The sequence below is a fragment of the Salmo salar genome, chromosome 11, assembly GCF_965601325.2.
Source record: "Salmo salar chromosome 11, fSalSal1, whole genome shotgun sequence".
In the NCBI taxonomy this organism is placed as follows: Eukaryota; Metazoa; Chordata; class Actinopteri; order Salmoniformes; family Salmonidae; genus Salmo; species Salmo salar.
Genome location: NC_138301.1, coordinates 86,352,421 through 86,373,817, shown reverse-complemented (window position 1 = coordinate 86,373,817; position 21,397 = coordinate 86,352,421). Strand labels below are relative to the sequence as shown.

General features: G+C 43.9%; 1 protein-coding gene across 1 annotated transcript in view; it reads left to right on the top strand.

Moving 5' to 3' along the window:
- Positions 1-4,588: 4,588 nt before the first annotated feature.
- Positions 4,589-21,397, top strand: part of fgfr1b (fibroblast growth factor receptor 1b) — a 31,050-nt gene continuing 14,241 nt past the window's right edge. Inside the window, exon 1 of the mRNA XM_074112228.2 lies at positions 4,589-5,144. The gene's annotated coding sequence lies outside the window, so the exon portion shown is untranslated. The remainder of the gene's footprint in view (positions 5,145-21,397) is intronic.

The following is a 21,397-nucleotide window of genomic DNA, read 5'->3' as shown; positions in this document are numbered from 1 at the left end:
TAAGTCTATGGAAGGGGGTGAGAACCATGAGCCTCCTAGGTTGTGTCTTGAAGTCAATGTACACAGAGGAGGATGGAAGTTACACCATGGTGCTACCATACAGAGTGCTGTTGAGGCTACTGTTGACCTTCATTGCAAACCAGTGTATTTTAATTATTTGGTGACGTGAATATACACTGCTCAAAAAAATTAAGGGAACACTAAAATAACACATCCTAGATCTGAATTAATGAAATTATCTTATTAAATACTTTTTTCTTTACATAGTTGAATGTGCTGACAACAAAATCACACAAAAATAATCAATGGAAATCCAATTTATCAACCCATGGTGGTCTGGATTTGGAGTCACACTCAAAATTAAAGTGGAAAACCACACTACAGGCTGATCCAACTTTGATGTAATGTCCTTAAAACAAGTCAAAATGAGGCTCAGTAGTGTGTGTGGCCTCCACGTGCCTGTATGGCCTAGCTACAACGCCTGGGCATGCTCCTGATGAGGTGGCGGATGGTCTCCTGAGGGATCTCCTCCCAGACCTGGACTAAAGCATCCGCCAACTCCTGGACAGTCTGTGGTCCAACGTGGCGTTGGTGGATGGAGCGAGACATGATGTCCCAGATGTGCTCAATTGGATTCAGGTCTGGGGAACGGGCGGGCCAGTCCATAGCATCAATGCCTTCCTCTTGCAGGAACTGCTGACACACTCCAGCCACGTGAGGTCTAGCATTGTCTTGCATTAGGAGGGACCCAGGGCCAACCACACCAGCATATGGTCTCACAAGGGGTCTGAGGATCTCATCTCGGTACCTAATGGCAGTCAGGCTACCTCTGGCGAGCACATGGAGGGCTGTGCGGCCCCCCAAAGAAATGCCACCCCACACCATGACTGACCCACCGCCAAACCGGTCATGCTGGAGGATGTTGCAGGCAGCAGAACGTTCTCCACGGCATCTCCAGACTGTCACGTCTGTCACATGTGCTCAGTGTGAACCTGCTTTCATCTGTGAAGAGCACAGGGCGCCAGTGGCGAATTTGCCAATCTTGGTGTTCTCTGGCAAATGCCAAACGTCCTGCACGGTGTTGGGCTGTAAGCACAACCCCCACCTGTGGACGTCGGGCCCTCATACCACCCTCATGGAGTCTGTTTCTGACCGTTTGAGCAGACACATGCACATTTGTGGCCTGCTGGAGGTCGTTTTGCAGAGCTCTGGCAGTGCTCCTCCTGCTCCTCCTTGCACAAAGGCGGAGGTAGCGGTCCTGCTGCTGGGTTGTTGGCCTCCTACGGCCTCCTCCACGTCTCCTGATGTACTGGCCTGTCTCCTGGTAGCGCCTCCATGCTCTGGACACTACGCTGACAGACACAGCAAACCTTCTCGCCACAGCTCGCATTGATGTGCCATCCTGGATGAGCTGCACTACCTGAGCCACTTGTGTGGGTTGTAGACTCCGTCTAATGCTACCACTAGAGTGAAAGCACCGCCAGCATTCAAAAGTGACCAAAACATCAGCCAGGAAGCATAGGAACTGAGAAGTGGTCTGTGGTTACCACCTGCAGAACCACTCCTTTATTGGGGGTGTCTTGCTAATTGCCTATAATTTCCACCTGTTGTCTATTCCATTTGCACAACAGCATGTGAAATTTATTGTCAATCAGTGTTGCTTCCTAAGTGGACAGTTTGATTTCACAGAAGTGTGATTGACTTGGAGTTACATTGTGTTGTCTAAGTGTTCCCTTTATTTTTTTGAGCAGTATATTTACTGTAGTTCTATCTAAAAATTATAACTTTTTAAGTGTTTCGCTATTTTTATGAAATTCACTGAGGAGGATGGTCCTCCCCTTACTCCTCTGAGGAGCCTCCACTGCACAAATATGACCGCATTGAGGCATATGTCATTGTGCTTCTAAGGCTATATGCAGAACTAGCTCACAGTCTCACGTCAGAATTAGACACTCATCCAAGTTTCTCAAATGTCAAATTTCTTCCAAACATCAAATTTCAAAGTGTTTAAGGTCACGTTTAGGTATTAACTCCAAAATCTTAAGGTTAGGAATTAACACTTGATGGTTAAGGTAAGAGATAATGTTTGGGATAGGCTTAAAGATAACATATCAAAAACAACTTTCTATTGCTGGATTTAAACATGCAACCTTGGACCAGAGGCACATGCTTACAACCATAGGCTTACAACCATATGCCATCTCCACCCCCAATGACCTAGCAAAACCGAAACCTACTTGAAGGTAACAGCACTCACAGTTGCCCCTAGTGGCCAGTTTCCACATCGTCTCCCGACGTCCTCAGACATAGACAATACTGATTTATATCACGGATGACCTGGCTGTATATGCACCAAGCCACTGCCTTCTTCATTTGTTCATTTAGCAAACAAGACAGGTCATAATCCAGCACCTTTATCAAAGTCAACACACCTATATTTGTGCTTGAATTAGCTTAAAAAAATGCTAAATGTTCTCTCAGCCTCATGGTAAAATGAGTAGAATAGCATGAGATTAGCTATAAAACTGCAAATTTTTCTCCTTACCCCATTGCAAAATGTCTACAATTGCAAGAAGTTTGCTGTCCCCCCCACCCAAATTTCCGCAGGCCCCCCCCACCAACACATTTCTGGCTACGCTACTTGTGTGTGTGTGTGTGTGTGTGTGTGTGTGTGTGTGTGTGTGTGTGTGTGTGTGTGTGTGTGTGTGTGTGTGTGTGTGTGTGTGTGTGTATTGGGCAGATCTCTGGTTACCTTTTAAAGATAGTAGAGGGGTGTTTGGGGCTCCGCAATTACGAGGCAATCAGAGCTGTTTATTCTCTAATCTAGAGGATAAACACACAGTGTTAGTGTTAGGGTTAGTGTTTCCTTGATGGTATGTGAAGCTGATTGTCTCTGGGGCTAGAGACAGTGCTGGCTGAGGTGGAACTAGAAACAATTGTGCTTAAAAAAAATAAACCACCGGTTTAGGACCTCCTGTTCCCCTCCTCATTCTCATCTCTCCTCCCACTCCCCCAAACCCCCCCCCCCTCGCGTCACCTTCAACCAGCTCCATATGTGCCCCCCGCTCACACATGTGATGTGGTCTGGGCGCCATGCTGCCCGCCTACCCTGCCTATTCCCCACCCTACACAGACACACACACACACAAACTCACACAGGCACACACATGCATACACACTTGCTTCTGCACACACACAGCCACCAGAGGAGAAAAGAGGCTCTCGGTTTATGAGGTGTTTTTAGAAAAGCCATAGGGCGGACAGGCCCTGTGTGTGCACGTGTGTGTGTGTGTGTGTGTGTGTGTGGGTGGGGGGGGGGACGTGTGTGTGTGTGTGTACGTGTGTGTGTGTGTGGGACGTGTGGTGTGTGTGGTGTGGGGGGACACACTCAGGGCGCAGACTCTGTCTGCATTAACAGCAGATTAACCAGAACAATGTGAGGAGTGCTGCTTTGTAGTGCAACATGTGTGGCATTTAGCGATGTGATCTAGGTTAGCGATCTGTGACTGTATGGTGTCAATCCATCCAACTGAGATAGCCTATGTATACAAATATAACTGTAGGCTTATTTATTGAATTTAGGGACCTTTTATTTGTTTGTTTGCCTTTTATTAAGCATTTTTATACAGCGCGTATTCCTTATATAGCACCACACAAACCTGTCTTCCGTGGAGTTTTCACACTATCGGACAGACTGCTAGATAGTCAGAGAGATAGAATAGATTGTATGAGGTACCCCATAAATACATGTTATTGGGTTATTTTCCACTTTGGGATCTCTAATGCATGCTAGGAAAGTAGTTAAAGTTTGGACATTATTGACAACACCAGGAAGTGCAGCTTGTAACACCCTTCACAGTTCATCCATCACACGTGCACACACACACACACACACACACACACACACATACACACACAGAATGTACTGAATGTAAGGGCCGCGTTTACTGTCTGTATTACATGTCTATCACTCCTTACAGTTCATTCATCACAGCCCAATGGCATTTACTGCTAATTATAAAACAGCCATTCCTACTGTGGCCAGCCTACATACAGTATCCCGTCCCAAGGTTTCCTGTAAATGGACGCAGACAGAACATAAAAGTGTGTGTGTGTTTCTCTCTCGGCATAGCTTTCCTCTTATTTTAATCAACTGTATAACCTACTTAGACCAGGCCCAGTTACATCACTGCTTAGCCAGTCAGCCCCCCTCCCCCCACAACTCACAAACTCACACAGCAGGGCTCTCCCTCCAACAAGATATGAAGGCCATTTCCCTGTTAGGTCATAGTTAAAAATGCAGTCGACAACAACGATGAGTAATCAAAGCCTATGAGAATGTTGCCAAAACACAAACAAACATAGGCTACTGTCTATTTCCAAATTATGCTGTGTTTTGGTCAGTCAAGTCAGTAGAGAACTCTTTGTTTTATTTGGGATAGACCTACAGGTTTACAGTGTAGGCTAAAATAATTTGGAGTTCCTGCAATTGAGACGGAGGGTGGGGCGACAGAGGCAAGCAGGGAAGGGGGAGGTCTCCTTCAGAATCTCCCAGCTCTGTAACCCCCCACCTACCCAAACACGCGCACACAACGCACAGTGAGAATTGGAATTCGCTGCTCTGAAATATATTAATTGAAGTTGCCAGCCACTTCACCTCAAATGCTATTAACAAATTAGAGTACATCTCTGCGTTGTTGACTTAAAAAATATATATATAATTTCAGCAAAATATTAGGTTGCAGGATTGTGCAAAGTTTTTTTCGCGACTTTATTCGACAGTTCCAAGACAATACAGAAAACGGTCGGAGTTCCGACGTTTTCTCCAGGCAGGAATAGGCACATTTGGTGTAAACTAAAATGCCTCGAGATTTGCTGGTTTACTGAAACGGATAAACAACGAAATGCTGTTGTATTCGAACTGAAAGTCTTAGTTATAAAACTTGTTGGAAGGTAGAAAGAGAGACCGCACCATACTCTGCAGTCAACGTCCATTACGCGTGGCTTCGCCGCGCCACTCTATTTGAACTCGGAAAAATTCCTATGTTTTTTCGGGAGTTGTGACTTGAAGCCATCAAAGGAGTCGGACATTTAATTCCTATCCTACCTCCTCGAGGGGTGTTGTACAAGGATCAGAAACGCAGGTGAGACACCAATGCAATCCAATAAATAGCAAGACTGTAGTCACACAATGTTGCATGTAGCTTGCATTTTGTGGTTTGTAAACATTGGTTCATTATTTTTCAGAATCATTGCTCTTTTGATAAAAACAATGCTACGTTTAAATTAAGTAGGTGTAGGGTATCTAGTCAAGCATGTTCATATAGATTTGAAATGCATAGCCTATATAAGAAAAATTGCCTATGGAATTTAGGAGCCCCTGCATGTGGTAGCCTATTGAATAATTATGCAACTGCAATAACAAAGGGTTTGTTTCGAATGAGTTGGATATCCGAGGGTTTCCTCTTGATTTATCAGTTAAACGAATGAACCCTTCATGAACTACAATGCTTCACATTACTTAACCATTAATCCATATATCCTATGGCATGCACCCTTTATAGCCGTATAATGTCTTATAAAGGCGCCATTAATAATGTATAAGATATACACAAAGGTGACCACATTTACAAACCAGAGGGGAGAGTCCAGCTGGTAATCCTTGACCCATGTCTCTCTCTGAGGAACACAGCACAAGCAGTCAGTCACAGGTCACTGCTAATGTGGGGACATTGTGTCCGATAGACGTGGCTGTAAATGTGTCGGTGTACGGTAAATGACGCTTTTGTCACGTCTGATGAGACCTGGCTGATGCATGCGATTTCTGTTGACTCACTGCGCTTGACCGGTGACTCACGCGCGGAACCAACTGTCACCGGCTGATGAATAGAATGGAATTGAATTAGTTATATTGCCACATGATCCGTGGCATTGAAAAAGTTATTGGACCGGTTTCCTGGACAGAGATTAAAGCTAGTCCTCGACTAAAAAGCACTTTAAACCGAGATTCTCCATCGAGCTTTGTTAGGCCAGGACTAGGCTTAACCGGGAAACCGGACCATTATGTTCAGAAGACTACTTTGGATGTTCATATCTGCACATATGGGGTAATATAGCCACACACACACACACACAATAATGATAATCATGTCATGGTGTGAGAGTTCAGTTTCAAGTGTATTTGCATAATGCATACATTGGAAATGTTACTCACCAGGGTAACAGTGAGAGACGCTGAATGTCTGTGTAAGAACTCCTGACTAACTTGTGATCGGAGCGAATTTGTAATTGGTGTTCTATGTCAGATGCCTCATTCAGGGAGGAGCAAGAGAAAGAGAGACAGATGGGTGAAGAGTAGAGAGAGAGAGAGAGAGAGAGATAATAAAATATACAGTGAGAGAAAAAAGTATTTGATCCCCTGCTGATTTTGTACATTTGTCCACTGACAAAGAAATGATCAGTCTATAATTTTAATGGTAGGTTTATTTGAACAGTGAGAGACAGAATAACAACAAAAAAATCCAGAAAAACGCATGTCAAGAATATTATAAAATGATTTGCATTTTAATGAGGGAAATAAGTATTTGACCCCTCTGCAAAACATGACTTAGTACTTGGTGGCAAAACCCTTGTTGGCAATCACAGAGGTCAGACGTTTCTTGTAGTTGGCCACCAGGTTTGCACACATCTCAGGAGGGATTTTGTCCCACTCCTCTTTGCAGATCTTCTCCAAGTCATTAAGGTTTCGAGGCTGACGTTTGGCAACTCGAACCTTCAGCTCCCTCCACAGATTTTCTATGGGATTAAGGTCTGGAGACTGGCTAGGCCACTCCAGGACCTTAATGTGCTTCTTCTTGAGCCACTCCTTTGTTGCCTTGGCCGTGTGTTTTGGGTCATTTTCATGCTGGAATACCCATCCACGACCCATTTTCAATGCCCTGGCTGAGGGAAGGAGGTTCTGACCCAAGATTTGACGGTACATGGCCCTGTCCATCATCCCTTTGATGCGGTGAAGTTGTCCTGTCCCCTTAGCAGAAAAACACCCCCAAAGCATAATGTTTCCACCTCCATGTTTAACGGTGGGGATGGTGTTCTTAGGGTCATAGGCAGCATTCCTCCTCCTCCAAACACGGCGAGTTGAGTTGATGCCAAAGAGCTCCGTTTTGGTCTCATCTGACCACAACACTTTCACCAGTTGTCCTCTGAATCATTCAGCTGTTCTTTGGCAAACTTCAGACGGGCATGTATATGTGCTTTCTTGAGCAGGGGGAACTTGCGGGCGCTGCAGGATTTCAGTCCTTCACGGCGTAGTGTGTTACCAATGTTTTCTTGGTGATTATGGTCCCAGCTGCCTTGAGATCATTGACAAGATCCTCCCGTGTAGTTCTGGGCTAATTCCTCACCGTTCTCATGATCATTGCAACTCCACGAGGTGAGATCTTGCATGGAGCCCCAGGCCGAGGGAGACTGACAGGTCTTTTGTGTTTCTTCCATTTGCGAATAATTCCACCAAATGTTGTCACCTTCTCACCAAGTTGCTTGGCGATGGTCTTGTAGCCCATTCCAGCCTTGTGTAGGTCTACAATCTTGTCCCTGACATCCTTGGAGAGCTCTTTGGTCTTGGCCATGGTGGAGAGTTTGGAATCTGATTGATTGGCTTCTGTGGACAGGTGTCTTTTATACAGGTAACAAACTGAGATTAGGAGCACTCCCTTTAAGAGTGTGCTCTAATCTCAGCTCGTTACCTGTATAAAAGACACCTGGGAGCCAGAAATCTTTCTAATTGAGAGGGGGTCAAATACTTATTTCCCTCATTAAAATGCATGTTTTTCTGGATTTTTTTGTTGTTATTCTGTCTCTCACTGTTCAAATAAACCTACCATTAAAATTATAGACTGATCATTTCTTTGTCAGTGGGCAAACGTACAAAATCAGCAGGGGATCAAATACTTTTTTCCCTCACTGTATATATATATATAAAGAGAGTGGAGAGGTAGATAGAAGTATATGGTAAGAGAGAGCTGTTCTCCAGTGCTACTCTCAACATGTCCTCTTCTCTGTCTCCAGACATTCAGCCTCTGTATGTAACCGTACTTCAGCTGGGTTGTGTAGTTGTACAATCAAATGATTCATGTAGCCCACTTTGGGACCATGGACATTTCATGGTATAGGGCCCTATAAAATATGCGATGTAGAGACCATGGCCGCAAAACACTGTATCTAGACATTATAATGTAATTCAACAATATGTTGAACATTTTACATTTTAGTCATTTAGCAGACGCTCTTATCCAGAGTGATTTCAGTATTGAGTCCATACATTTTCATACTTGTCCTCCTTGGGAATTGGACCGGCAAACCTGGCGTTGCAAGTGCCATGCTCTACCAACTAAGCTACACAGGGTTAATTTAGCAAGGATTCAACTAAATGTTTGAACGTTTATTAATTTGACCAAGTTTATCATTAGACGTGAACAGAATGCATGAGTGATTCGTATTTTTTGCAACTTTCTGAAGAGGCAACGAGAATCCCCGTCTATATACAGTCCCTTCGGGAAATACCCCTAGACTTTTTCAAGTGATGTTACAGCCTTATTCTATAATTGTTTAAATTCAAATTTTCCTCATCAATACAAATAATGACAAAACTAAAACGTTTTTTAATTTAATTTTTGCAAAAAACAGAAATACCTTATTTACATAAGCATTCAGACCTTTTGCTATGAGACGCGAAATTGAGCTCAGGTGCATCCTGTTTCCATTGATCATCCTTGAGATGTTTCTGCAACTTGATTGGAGCCCACCTGTGGTAAATTCAATTGATTCGACATGATTTGGAAAGGCACACACCTGTCTATATAAGGTCCCACAGTTGACAGTGCATGTCAAAGCAAAAACCAAGCCATGAGGTCGAAGGAATTGTCCGTAGCTCCGAGACAGGATTTTGTCGAGGCACAGATCTGGGGAAGCGTAACAAAACATTTCTGCAGCATTGAAGGTCCCCCAAAACAGTGGCCTCCATTATTCTTAAATGGAAGATGTTTGGAACCACCAAGACTCTTCCTAGAGCTGGCCGCCCGGCCAAACTGAGCAATCAGGGGAGAAGTGCCTTGGTCAGCGAGGTGACCAAGAACCCGATGGTCACTCTGACAGAGCTCGAGAGTTCCTCTGTGGAGATGGGAGAATCTTCCAGAAGGACAATTATCACTGCAGCACTCCACCAATCAGGCCTTTACGGTAGAGTGGCCAGACGGAAGCCACTCCTCAGTAAAAGGCACATGACATCCCGCTTGAAGTTTGCTAAAGGGTACCTAAAGACTCTCAGACCATGAGAAACAAGATTCACTGCTCTGATAAAACCAAGATTGAACTCTTTGGCCTGAATGCCAAGCATCATGTTTGGAGGAAACCTTGCACCATCCCTATGGTGAAGCATGGTGGCAGCATCATACTGTGGTGATGTTTTTCAGCGGCAGGGACTGGGAAACTATTCATGATCGAGGGAAAGATGAACAGAGAAATGTACAGAGATCCTTGATGAAAACCTGCTCCAGAGCGCTCAGGACCTCAGACTGGGGCGAACGTACACCTTCCAACACAATGACCCTAAGCACACAGCCAAGACAACGTAGGAGTGGCTTCGGGACAAGTCTCTGAATGTCCTTGAGTGGCCCAGCCAGAGCCCAGACTTGAACCTGATTGAACATCTCTGGAGAGTCCTGAAAATAGCTGTGCAGCGACGCTCCCCATCCAACCTGACAGAGCTTGAGAGTATCTGCAGAGAAGAATGGGAGAAACTCCCCAAATATAGGTGTGTCAAGCTTGTAGCGTCATACCCAAGTAGACTCGAGGCTGTAATCGCTGCCGAAGGTGCTTCAGCAAAGTACTGAGTAAAGGGACTGAATACTTATGTAAACGTAATATTTCAGCTTTAAATTTGTTATACATTTGCACAGATTTCTAAAAACCTGTTTTTGCTTTGATATTATGGGGTATTGTGTGTAGATTGGTGGAGGAAAACATTTATTTTAGAATAATGCTGAAACGTAACAAAATGTGGAAGAAGTCAAGGTTTCTGAATACTTTCCAAATGCACTGTAGGCTACATTAAGCTACGAAATAAACTTTCCAGTGACACTGACTCACCCAATGATGAAAATGATTCATAGGCCACTCACCAGTAATGCCCGACGCGCTCGTGCCAATATCTCAAGTGCTGTTTGCTCAGAATCGCTGAAAGTTGTTGAGAAAAAAATAGTTTGCTTCCACAGACAGATTAGTCCACTCTTTTCAGCATTAGGCATTTGCTTTCCAAATGGTAGGCCTACGTTTTTCTCACAATTGTTTTTATACATTTGTGAAAGGCAAACTGACAGCTGCGAACAACCATAGATATATGATCCATAGATGGGCAGTTCCCATTCAAGTCAGGACTGGCAGCCATTGTTAGTGTACTAATGAGTTTAACAGTTAGAGTGCCAGGGTTAGAGTGCCAGGTATATACTGCTCAAAAAAATAAAGGGAACTCTTAAACAACACATCCTAGATCTGAATGAAAGAAATAATCTTATTAAATACTTTTTTCTTTACATAGTTGAATGTGCTGACAACAAAATCACACAAAAATAATCAATAGAAATCCAATTTATCAACCCATGGAGGTCTGGATTTGGAGTCACACTCAAAATTAAAGTGGAAAACCACACTACAGGCTGATCCAACTTTGATGTAATGTCCTTAACCTCTTGGGGCTAGGTGGGACGCTAGCGTGCCACCTGTGGTGCACTCCATCAACAGCAGGTGCATTTCAAGAGCGGCAAATTTGAATCCAAATAAATGTCAAAATTCAAATTTTTCAAAAATACAACTATGTTACACCATTTGAAAGATAAACATCTCCTTAATCTAACCACGTTTTACGATTTCAAAAAGGTTTTACGGCGAAAGCATAAATTTAGAGTATGTTAGGACAGTACATTTACAAGAGTTGTGTGTAATGTTTTGTCAAGTCAAAGACAGGGTCACCAAAACCATAAAACCAGCTAAAATGATACACTAACCTTTTACAATCTCCATCAGATGACACTCCTAGGACATTATGTTAGACAATGCATGCATTTTTAGTTCTATCAAGTTCATATTTATATACAAAAACAGCGTTTTACTATGGCATTGATGTTGAGGAAATCGTTTCCCTCCAATAACCGGCAGTCAAGTCAGCGTCACAAATTAAATAATTAAAATTAGAAAACATTGGTAAAATATTATATTGTCATTTAAAGAATTATAGATTTACATCTTTTGAACGCAATCAACTTGCCAGATTTAAAAATAACCTTACTGGGAAATCACACTTTGCAATAATCTGAGCACTGTGCCCAGAAAAATACGCGTTGCGATACAGACTAGACGTCATGTTGGGGAGATCTAAAATCGAAAATACTATGTAAATAATCCATTACCTTTGATTCTCTTCATCAGATGTCACTTCCAGGTATCACAGGTCCATAACGAATGTAGTTTTGTTCAAAAAAGCTCATCATTTATGTCCAAAAATCTCCGTCTCGTTAGCACATGATGTAAGCCAGCCGGACTTCTCGTCATGAACGAGGGGAAAAAATATATTTCCGTTCGTTCAAACATGTCAAACGTTGTATAGCATAAATCATTAGGGCCTTTTTTAACCAGAACATGAATAATATTCAAGGTGGACGAATGCATAGCCTTTTATAACGTATTGGAACGAGGGTACCCAACATGAAGTAGCGCGCCAGGTGTCTAATGGGACATCACCGTTCCATGGCTCTTGTTCGGTCAGATCTCCCTCCAGAAGACTCAAAACACTTTGTAAAGGCTGGTGACATCTAGTGGAAGCAATAGGAAGTGCCAAAATATTCCTAAACCCCTGTGTTTTTCAATGGGAGAGGTTTAAAGTCAATACAACACATCAGGTATCCACTTCCTGTCAGAAAATGTCTCAGGGTTTTGCCTGCCAAATGAGTTCTGTTATACTCACAGACACCATTCAAACAGTTTTGGAAACTTTAGAGTGTTTTCTATCCATATATAATAAGTATATGCATATTCTAGTTACTGGGTAGGATTAGTAACCAGATTAAATCGGGTACATTTTTTTTATCCAGACGTGCAAATGCTGCCCCCTAGACCCAACAGGTTAAAACAAGTCAAAATGAGGCTCAGTAGTGTGTGTGGCCTCCACGTGCCTGTATGACCTCCCTACAACGCCTGGGCATGCTCCTGATGAGGTGGCGGATGGTCTCCTGAGGGATCTCCTCCCAGACCTGGACTAAAGCATCTGCCAACTCCTGGACAGTCAGTGGTGCAACGTGGCGTTGGTGGATGGAGCGAGAAATTATGTCCCAGATGTGCTCAATTGGATTCAGGTCTGGGGAACGGGCGGGCCAGTCCATAGCATCAATGCCTTCCTCTTGCAAGAACTGCTGACACACTCCAGCCACATGAGGTCTAGCATTGTCTTGCATTAGGAGGAACCCAGGGCCAACTGCACTAGCATATGGTCTCACAAGGGGTCTAAGGATCTCATCTCGGTAACTAATGGCAGTCAGGCTACCTCTGGCGAGCACATGGAGGGCTGTGCGGCCCCCCAAAGAAATGCCACCCCACACCATGACTGGCCCACCGCCAAACCGGTCATGCTGGAGGATGTTGCAGGCAGCAGAACGTTCTCCACGGCGTCTCCAGACTCTGTTACGTCTGTCACGTGCTCAGTGTGAACCTGCTTTCATCTGTGAAGAGCACAGGGCGCCAGTGGCGAATTTGCCAATCTTGGTGCTCTCTGGCAAATGTCAAACGTCCTGCACGGTGTTGGGCTGTAAGCACAACCCCCACCTGTGGACGTCGGGCCCTCATACCACCCTCATGGAGTCTGTTTCTGACCGTTTGAGCAGACATATGCACATTTGTGGCCTGCTGGAGGTCATTTTGCAGGGCTCTGGCAGTGCTTCTCCTGCTCCTCCTTGCAGAAAGGCGGCGGTAGCGGTCCTGCTGCTGGGTTGTTGCCCTCCTACGGCCTCCTCCACGTCTCCTGATGTACTGGCCTGTCTCCTAGTAGCGCCTCCATGCTCTGGACACTACGCTGACAGACACAGCAAACCTTCTTGCCACAGCTCGCATTGATGTGCCATCCTGGATGAGCTGCACTACCTGAGCCACTTGTGTGGGTTGTAGACTCCGTCTCATGCTACCACTAGAGTGAAAGCACCGCCAGCATTCAAAAGTGACCAAAACATCAGCCAGGAAGCATAGGAACTGAGAAGTGGTCTGTGGTCCCCACCTGCAGAACCACTCCTTTATTGGGGGTGTCTTGCTAATTGCCTATCATTTCCACCTGTTGTCTATTCCATTTGCACAACAGCATGTGAAATTTATTGTCAATCAGTGTTGCTTCCTAAGTGGACAGTTTGATTTCACAGAAGTTTGATTGACTTGGAGTTACATTGTGTTGTTTAAGTGTTCCCTTTATTTTTTTGAGCAGTGTATATTTGGCTCACGTGCTGCCCAAATTGCAGCCTTCCCAGCTGAAAGTGCTTGTGATAAAACTAAACCCACAGCTATTTTGTAGAAGCTATTTAAAAAAATAATATTTAACCTTTATTTAACTAGCAAAAAGCCTCCTGCGGAGACGGGGGCCTGGGATTAAAAATAAAAAGCTAATACAATATAAATATAGGACAAAACACATCACAACAAGAGAGACAATACTAAATTAAGAGAGACCTTTAGATAACAACATAGCATGGCAGCAACACATGACAACACAGCATGGTAGCAACACAACATAACAATAACATGGTAGCAACACAACATGGTAGCAGCACAAAACATGGTACAAACATTATTGGGCACAGACAACAGCACAAAGGGCAACAAGGTAGAGACAGCAATACATCACACAAGTAGCCGCCTGTCAGTAAGAGTGTCCATGATTTAAAAAAAAATATATTTTAATTTTTTTATTTCACATATATTTAACCCGGGTAGGCCAGTTGAGAACAAGTTCTCATTTACAACTGCGACCTGGTCAAGATAAAGCAAGGCAGTGCGGCAAAAACAACACAGAGTTCACATGGGATAAACAAACGTACAGTCAATAACACAATAGAAAAATCTATATACAGTGTGCAAATGTAGTAAGATTAGGGAGGTAAGGCAATAAATAGGCCATAGTGGTGAAATAATTACAATTTAGCATTAACGTTGGAGTCATAGATGTGCAGATGATGATGTGCAAGTAGAAATACTGGGGTGTAAAAGAGCAAAAACATAACAATATGGGGATGAGGTAGTTGGGTGGGCTATTTACAGATGGGCTGTGTACAGGTGCAGAGATCGGCAAGCTGCTCTGACAGCTGATGCTTATAGTTAGTGAGGGCGATATGTCTCCAGCTTCAGTGACTTGTGCAATTCGTTCCAGTAATTGGCAGCAGAGAACTGGACGGAAAGGCGGCCAAAGTAAGTGTTGGCTTTGGGGATGACCAGTGAAATATACCCGCTGGAGCGAGCGCGTGCTACGGGTGGGTGTTGCTATGGTGACCAGGGAGCTATGATAAGGTCCTTTACCTAGCAAAGACTTATAGATGACCTGGAGCCAGTGGGTATGGCGACGGATACGTAGCGAGGGCCAGCCAATGAGAGCATACAGGTCGCAGTGGTGGGTAGTATATGGGGCTTTAGTTACAAAACGGATGGCACTGTGACAGACTACATCCAATTTGCTGAGTAGAGTGTTGGAGACTATTTTGTAAATGACATTGCCGAAGTCAAGGATCGGTAGGGTAGTCCGTTTTACGGGGATATGCTTGGCAGCATGAGTGAAGGAGGCTTTATTGCGAAATAGGAAGCCAATTCTAGATTTAATTTTGGATTGGAGATGCTTGATGCGAGTCTGGAAGGAGAGTTTACAGTCTAACCAGACACCTAGGTATTTGTAGTTGTCCACATATTCTAAGTCAGAACGGTCCAGAGTAGTGATGCTAGTCGGGCGGGTGGGTGCGGGCAGCGATCGGTTGAAGAGCATGCATTTAGTTTTACTAGCATGTAAGTGCAGTTGGAGACCACGGAAGGAGTGTTGTATGGCTTTGAAGCTCGTTTGGAGGTTTGTTAACAGTGTCCAAAGAAGGGCCAGATGTATCCAGAATAGTGTCGTCTGCGTAGAGGTGGATCAGAGAATCACCAGCAGCAAGATTGACATCATTGATGTATACAGAGAAAAGTGTCGGCCCAAGAATTGAACTCTGTGGCACCCCCAATAGAGACTGCCAGAGGTCTGGACAACAGGCCCTCCGATTTGACACACTGAACTCTGTCTGAGAAGTAGTTGGTGAACTAGGCGAGGCAGTCATTTGAGAAACCAAGGCTATTGAGTATGCCGATAAGAATGCGGTGATTGACAGAGTCGAAGGCCTTGGCCAGGTCGATGAAGACGGCTGCACAGTACTGTCTTTTATCAATGGCGGTTATGATATCGTTTAGGACCTTGAGCATGGCTGAGGTGCACCCATGACCAGTTCGGAAACCAGATTGCATAGCGGAGAAGGTACGGTGCGATTCAAAATGGTCGGTGATCTGTTTGTTAACTTGGCTTTTGAAGACTTTAGAAAGGCAGGGCAGGATGGATATAGGTCTGTAACAGTTTGGGTCTAGAGTTTCTATCCCTTTTGAAGAGTGGGATGACTGCGGCAGCTTTCCAACCTTTAGGGATCTCAGATGATACGAAGGAGAGGTTAAACAGGCTAGTAATAGGGTTTGCAACAATTGCGGCGGATAATTTTAGAAAGATTGTCTAGCCCAGCTGATTTGTATGGGTCCAGATTTTGCAGCTCTTTCAGAACATCAGCTATCTGGATTTGGGTGAAGGATAAGCGGGGGGAGGCTTGGGCAAGTTGCTGCGTGGGGTGCAGAGCTGTTGGCCGGGGTAGGGGGAGCCAGGTGGAAAGTATGGACGGCCGTAGAAAAATGCTTATTGAAATTCGCGATTATCGTGGATTTATCAGTGGTGACAGTGTTTCCTAGCCTCAGTGCAGTGGGCAGCTGAAAGGAGGTGCTCATATGGATGCAAGTTTCTGTTTGAAAAAGCTAGCCTTTGCTTTCCTAACTGACTGTGTATATTGGTTCCTGACTTCCCTGAAAAGTTGCATATTGCGGGGGCTATTCGATGCTAATGCAGTATGCCACAGGATGTTTTTGTGCTGGTCAAGGGCAGTCAAGTTAGGAGTGAACCAGGGGCTATATCTGTTCTTAGTTCTATGTTTCTTGAATGGGGCATGCTTATTTAACCTCACTAGGGGGTGTGGGACGCTAGCGTCCCACCTGGCCAACATCCAGTGAAATTGTAGAGCGCCAAATTCAAAAACAGAAATACTCATTATAAAAATTAATTAAACATACAAGTGTTATACATGGGTTCAAATATAAACTTCTTGTTAATCCAACCACGGTGTCAGATTTCAAAAAGGCTTTACCGCGAAAGCATACCATGCGATTAACAGCGCCCAGCAGACAAATCATTACAAACAGTAACAAGCCAAGTAGAGGAGTTACACAAGTCAGAAATAGTGATAAAATTAATCACTTACCTTTGATGATCTTCATATGTTTGCACTCACAAGACTCCCATTTACTCAATAAATGTTTGTGTGTTCGATAAAGTCCATGTTTATATCCAAAAACCTCCGTTTTGTTCAATAATCCACTGTCTCAAACAACATCCGGTGAAATTGCAGCGCGTGAAACTCAACAAAACAGAAATTCTCATAATAAACATACATAAAAATACAAATGTTATACACCAGCTTAAAGATAAACTTCTTGTTAATCCAACCGCTGTGTCAGATTTCAAAAAGGCTTTACGGCGAAAGCAAACCATGTGATTATATGAGAACAGCGCCCAGCAGACAAATCATTACAAACAGTTAGCAGCCAAGAAGAGGAGTAACAAAAGTCAGAAATAGCGATAAAATGTATCACTTACCTTTGATGATCTTCATATGGTTGGACTCAGACTCCATGTTATACAATAAATGTTCGTTTTGTTCGATAATGTCCCTCTTTATGTCCAAAAACCTCAGTTTTGTTGGTGCGTTTTGTTCAGCAAACCATTGGAACAAAGCGCGGTCACAACAGACAGACGGAAAATCCAAAAAAGTATAATAAAAGTTCGTAGAAACATGTCAAACGATGTTTAAAATCAAGTCTCAGGTTGTTTTTGTCATAAATAATCAATAATATTTCAACCGGACAAAAGCTTCGTCAATAGAAGAGGAGAAAACAAGAAAGGTGCGCTCCCAATCGCACGCTGGACTCATGTTTGGAAATTTCCACTATCCACTCATTGACAGTGCTGTATCTCCCTCAGTTTTTTGAGTCAAAGCCTGAAACAATGCCTAAAGACTGGCCACATGTAGAAGAAGCCATAGAGATCGTGAACTGGGTCCTAAGTCTTTGTATGGTGGATAGGCTTTCAATGGAAAAACAGCCTTTCAAAATAATAGTACTTCCTGGATGGATTTTCCTCTGGTTTTTGCCTGCCATATCAGTTCTGTTATACTCACAGACATTATTTTAACAGTTTTGGAAACGTTAGAGTGTTTTCTATCCAAATCTAATTATATGGATATCTTAGCTTCTGGGCCTGAGTAGCAGGCAGTTTTCTTTGGGAACGCTTTTAATCCAAAATTCCGAATCCTGCCCCCTACCCTAGTGAAGTTAAGATGGTTAGGAAAGCATTTTAAATGAACAACCAGGCATCCTCTACTGACGGGTCAAGGTCAATATCCTTCCAGGATACCCAGGCCAGGAGTCTTTGGGTCTTTGAATGAAGAGATTGAGATAAAACTGTCCAGTTTGAGTGTTTGTTGCAGTTCGTTCCAGTTGCTAGCTGCAGCGAACTGAAAAGAGGGGTGACCCAGGGTTGTGTGTGCTTTGGGGACCTTTAACAGAATGTGACTAGCAGAATGGGTGTTGTATGTAGAGAATGAGGGCTGCAGTAGATATCTCAGGGGGGAGTGAGGCCTAAGAGGGTTTTATAAATAAGTATCAACCAGTGGGTCTTGCGACGGGTATACAGAGATGACCAGTTTACAGAGGAGTATAGAGTGCAGTGATGTGTCCTATAAGGAGCATTGGTGGGAAATCTGATGGCCGAATGGTAAAGAACTACTAGCCGCTCGAGAGCATTGTTACCTCCAGATCTATACATTTTGTCTCCGTAATCTAGCATGGGTAGGATGGTCATCTGAATCAGGGTTAGTTTGGCAGCTGGGGTGAAAGAGGAGCGGTTATGATAGAGGAAACCAAGTCTAGATTTAACTTTAGCCTGCAGCTTTGATATGTGCTGAGAGAAGGACAGTGCACCATCTAGCCATACTCCCAAGTACTTGTATGAGGTGACTACCTCAAGCTCTAAACCCTCAGAGGTAGTAATAACAACTGTGGGAAGAGGGGCATTCTTCTTACCAAACCACATGACCTTTGTTTTGGAGGTGTTCAGAACAAGGTTAAGGGTAGAGAAAGCTTGCTGAGTATAAGACTGTATCATCTGCATATAAATGGATGAGAGAGCTTCATACTGCCTGAGCTATGTTGTTGATGTAAATTGAGAAGAGCGTGGGGCAGAGGATTGAGCCTTGGGGTACTCCCTTGGTGACAGGCAGTGGCTGAGACAGCAGATTTTCTGTAGCTAAATTATGCTCTCTGGTGTAGTATTTTGAATAATTTTATTTATGTCTGTTCAGCAAGGAGCAATATCATTTTGGGCAAAATATTTTTTTTGTGCTGGATTTTTGCTAAAATATTTATAAGGGGGGGTGTTGCAGCACCCCTACTTCCCACTGCTATGCTACCACCACATGTGCGCTACAAAAACACCACTGAACAACTGCCTCTTGCTAGGTGCATTGGAATTAAAGAGTAACTACACACAAAACATCTACATAAAGTGGTCTCTTGATGTGGTTTAAGCATTGTTGTGGACTTAAAACATCAAATTAAGTTGTTTTTCTATAATAATAAAAAAAGTGTGATTTTGAGAGCGAAAACCTGAAGAAAAAAACATGGAAACAAAACCTGGAAAAACTAAACGGAGAAAACGGAATTTGGGAAAAATAAAACAGATTTGATAATGGTAGCATATCCTGAGTCATTGTAACGGTCGTCGTATATACTGGACCAAGGTGCAGCGGGTTGAGTGCTCATTTTAACTTTATTTAGAACACTTAATTAAGAAAACGATCGAACAAACAGTATGCAGGCTAACACACAGCAGTGCAACAACAACTTCCCACAAAGGGACAGGTGAAAACAGGTTACCTAAGTATGACTCTCAATCAGCAACAACGATGTACAGTTGTTCCTGATTGAGAGCCATACCAGGCCAACAAAGAAATACACAACTTAGACAGAGCATAGAAATACGAAATATAGAACATAACCCAAAACCCCCGGAATACTCTAACCAAACACCCCTCTACATAAACGCATGTACTAACAAACCCCGAACCACATAAAACAAATACCCCCCTGCCACGTCCTGACCAAACTACAATAACAAATAACCCCTTTACTGGTCAGGACGTGACAGTCATGGCTCCCCTTTACACATACACACTGTCATCTGTTTTCCAGTCTGCTGGTGGCGTGGGCCTCTACCATGAAATGGTGTGTTACTATGACATAGTTACTATGACAGCGTTACTTTGACGGGGGGGAACAGGCCGGATCTGAGGCAAAATCTGGTGTGTAGGTGAGGGCTTCCGGAATGGAAAATCTGGAGAGGTCACATCTGCTAGAAAGAGAGGGAGAATAAAAATATATTCTTATGAGAACTAGAATGTATCTAACTAAAGGGATGAGAGGGGAAAGAGAGTGGGGGGGGGGGGGTTAGGGGTGAGGAGGAGATGAAGAACAGATGAGGGAAAGAGGGGGTGTATGGGGGAGGAAGCGGGAAGGAAGTGTGTATGGGGAAGGCATGGGAGATAGATGGGAGTGGGGAGATGTTTCCAATAGGTAGAGGCCCTCTCCTCGATAGAGATCTGGTGTGATGCTCTATTCCTGGCCTAGCGACTATACACCACCCTGGGTGTGTGTGTAGCTACTCTCAGACCATCCATTTAGAATCATATCAAACCTCCGGAGTCATTGTAACAGTCCATCGCTAAGCTATAAACAGTACCAACATGCTGAGCCAATGGCGTTTAGTTCAGCAGCATCTGCAGAATAATTATCACTGCTCTTAAAGTTATTTTTACTTGTGAAGATCATAATTTATGGTAGTTGTCTTCCCTACTCTAGTTGAAAGCAAGTCCCTTCGTATAAGCGTGTCTGTTAAATTGCTGAAATGTTCCTTTAGAATTTAAAGAAGCCACACAGCGTGGCTAGAGCAGGGAGAAATCACTCTTATTTCTGTTCTAATTGTGTCTGTGGTGATTTTGTGGTGGTGGTGTGATAACTACCACAGTGAGGTTTACAGAGCTGGGCGTGTTAGCTGTTAACTAGCTTTTAGCTTCTATGGCAGGGCTGATCAACCCTCCTGCTGAAGAACTATGGCGGGGATTTGCATGTTTTTACTCCTACCATGCTCTGGAGTAGTGCTGGAGCAAAAGCCTGCATACTCAGAATGCTCTATATCTCTCCCTTACTCCCTCACTTTGTCTCTGCTTGGATGTCTCTGTGCTGTGCTCTGCTGTCAGCTAGCCAGCAGTATGATGGAGACTCTACACCATAAAACTCATAAATCTGCAAACAGACTCATTCGTTTAAGAGAGTCTTTAATGTTCGTGTGGGGTTGAGTTACGGGCGGCATTAATGAAGGGCATTAATGATGTCTTCATAAACCTCCCGCTCTACTCTTTACCGTTACATACCTCCCTCTCTGGGTCACCATCCTGTCTCTCATACACACACACACACACACACATACACACACACACACACACGAGCACACTGGCTGCCAGCTCCGAAGGACAGATCTCATTATGGAATCGGACCCTCGGTAATGTCCACACACACACCTTTCCTCACTGCCAGCTGCAGTGATGTCCAGGTCTAGTGTTTCGTCAGGTTGTTCTGCCATAAGCAGGGAGATGATGTATTACAGAGTATTTTTACAGCTCTCCTTTTTGTTAGTCTCTCACAGTGTGTGTTTGTGGGTTGGAAAGGTTTCATCACACCTAAACACAAGATCCATCTTCTCAATGAGATTTTAACACTGTGACACTGACAGGCAGGAGGTGTTTTGGATAGGGGTTACGCTGCGTTCACGTGCTAGTCGGGAACTAGGAAACTGACATTTCGGACTCGCTGATTGGTTGAACGCGGCACGTGTATAACTTGAACCAGTTAGCTGGTCGGACATTTAAGA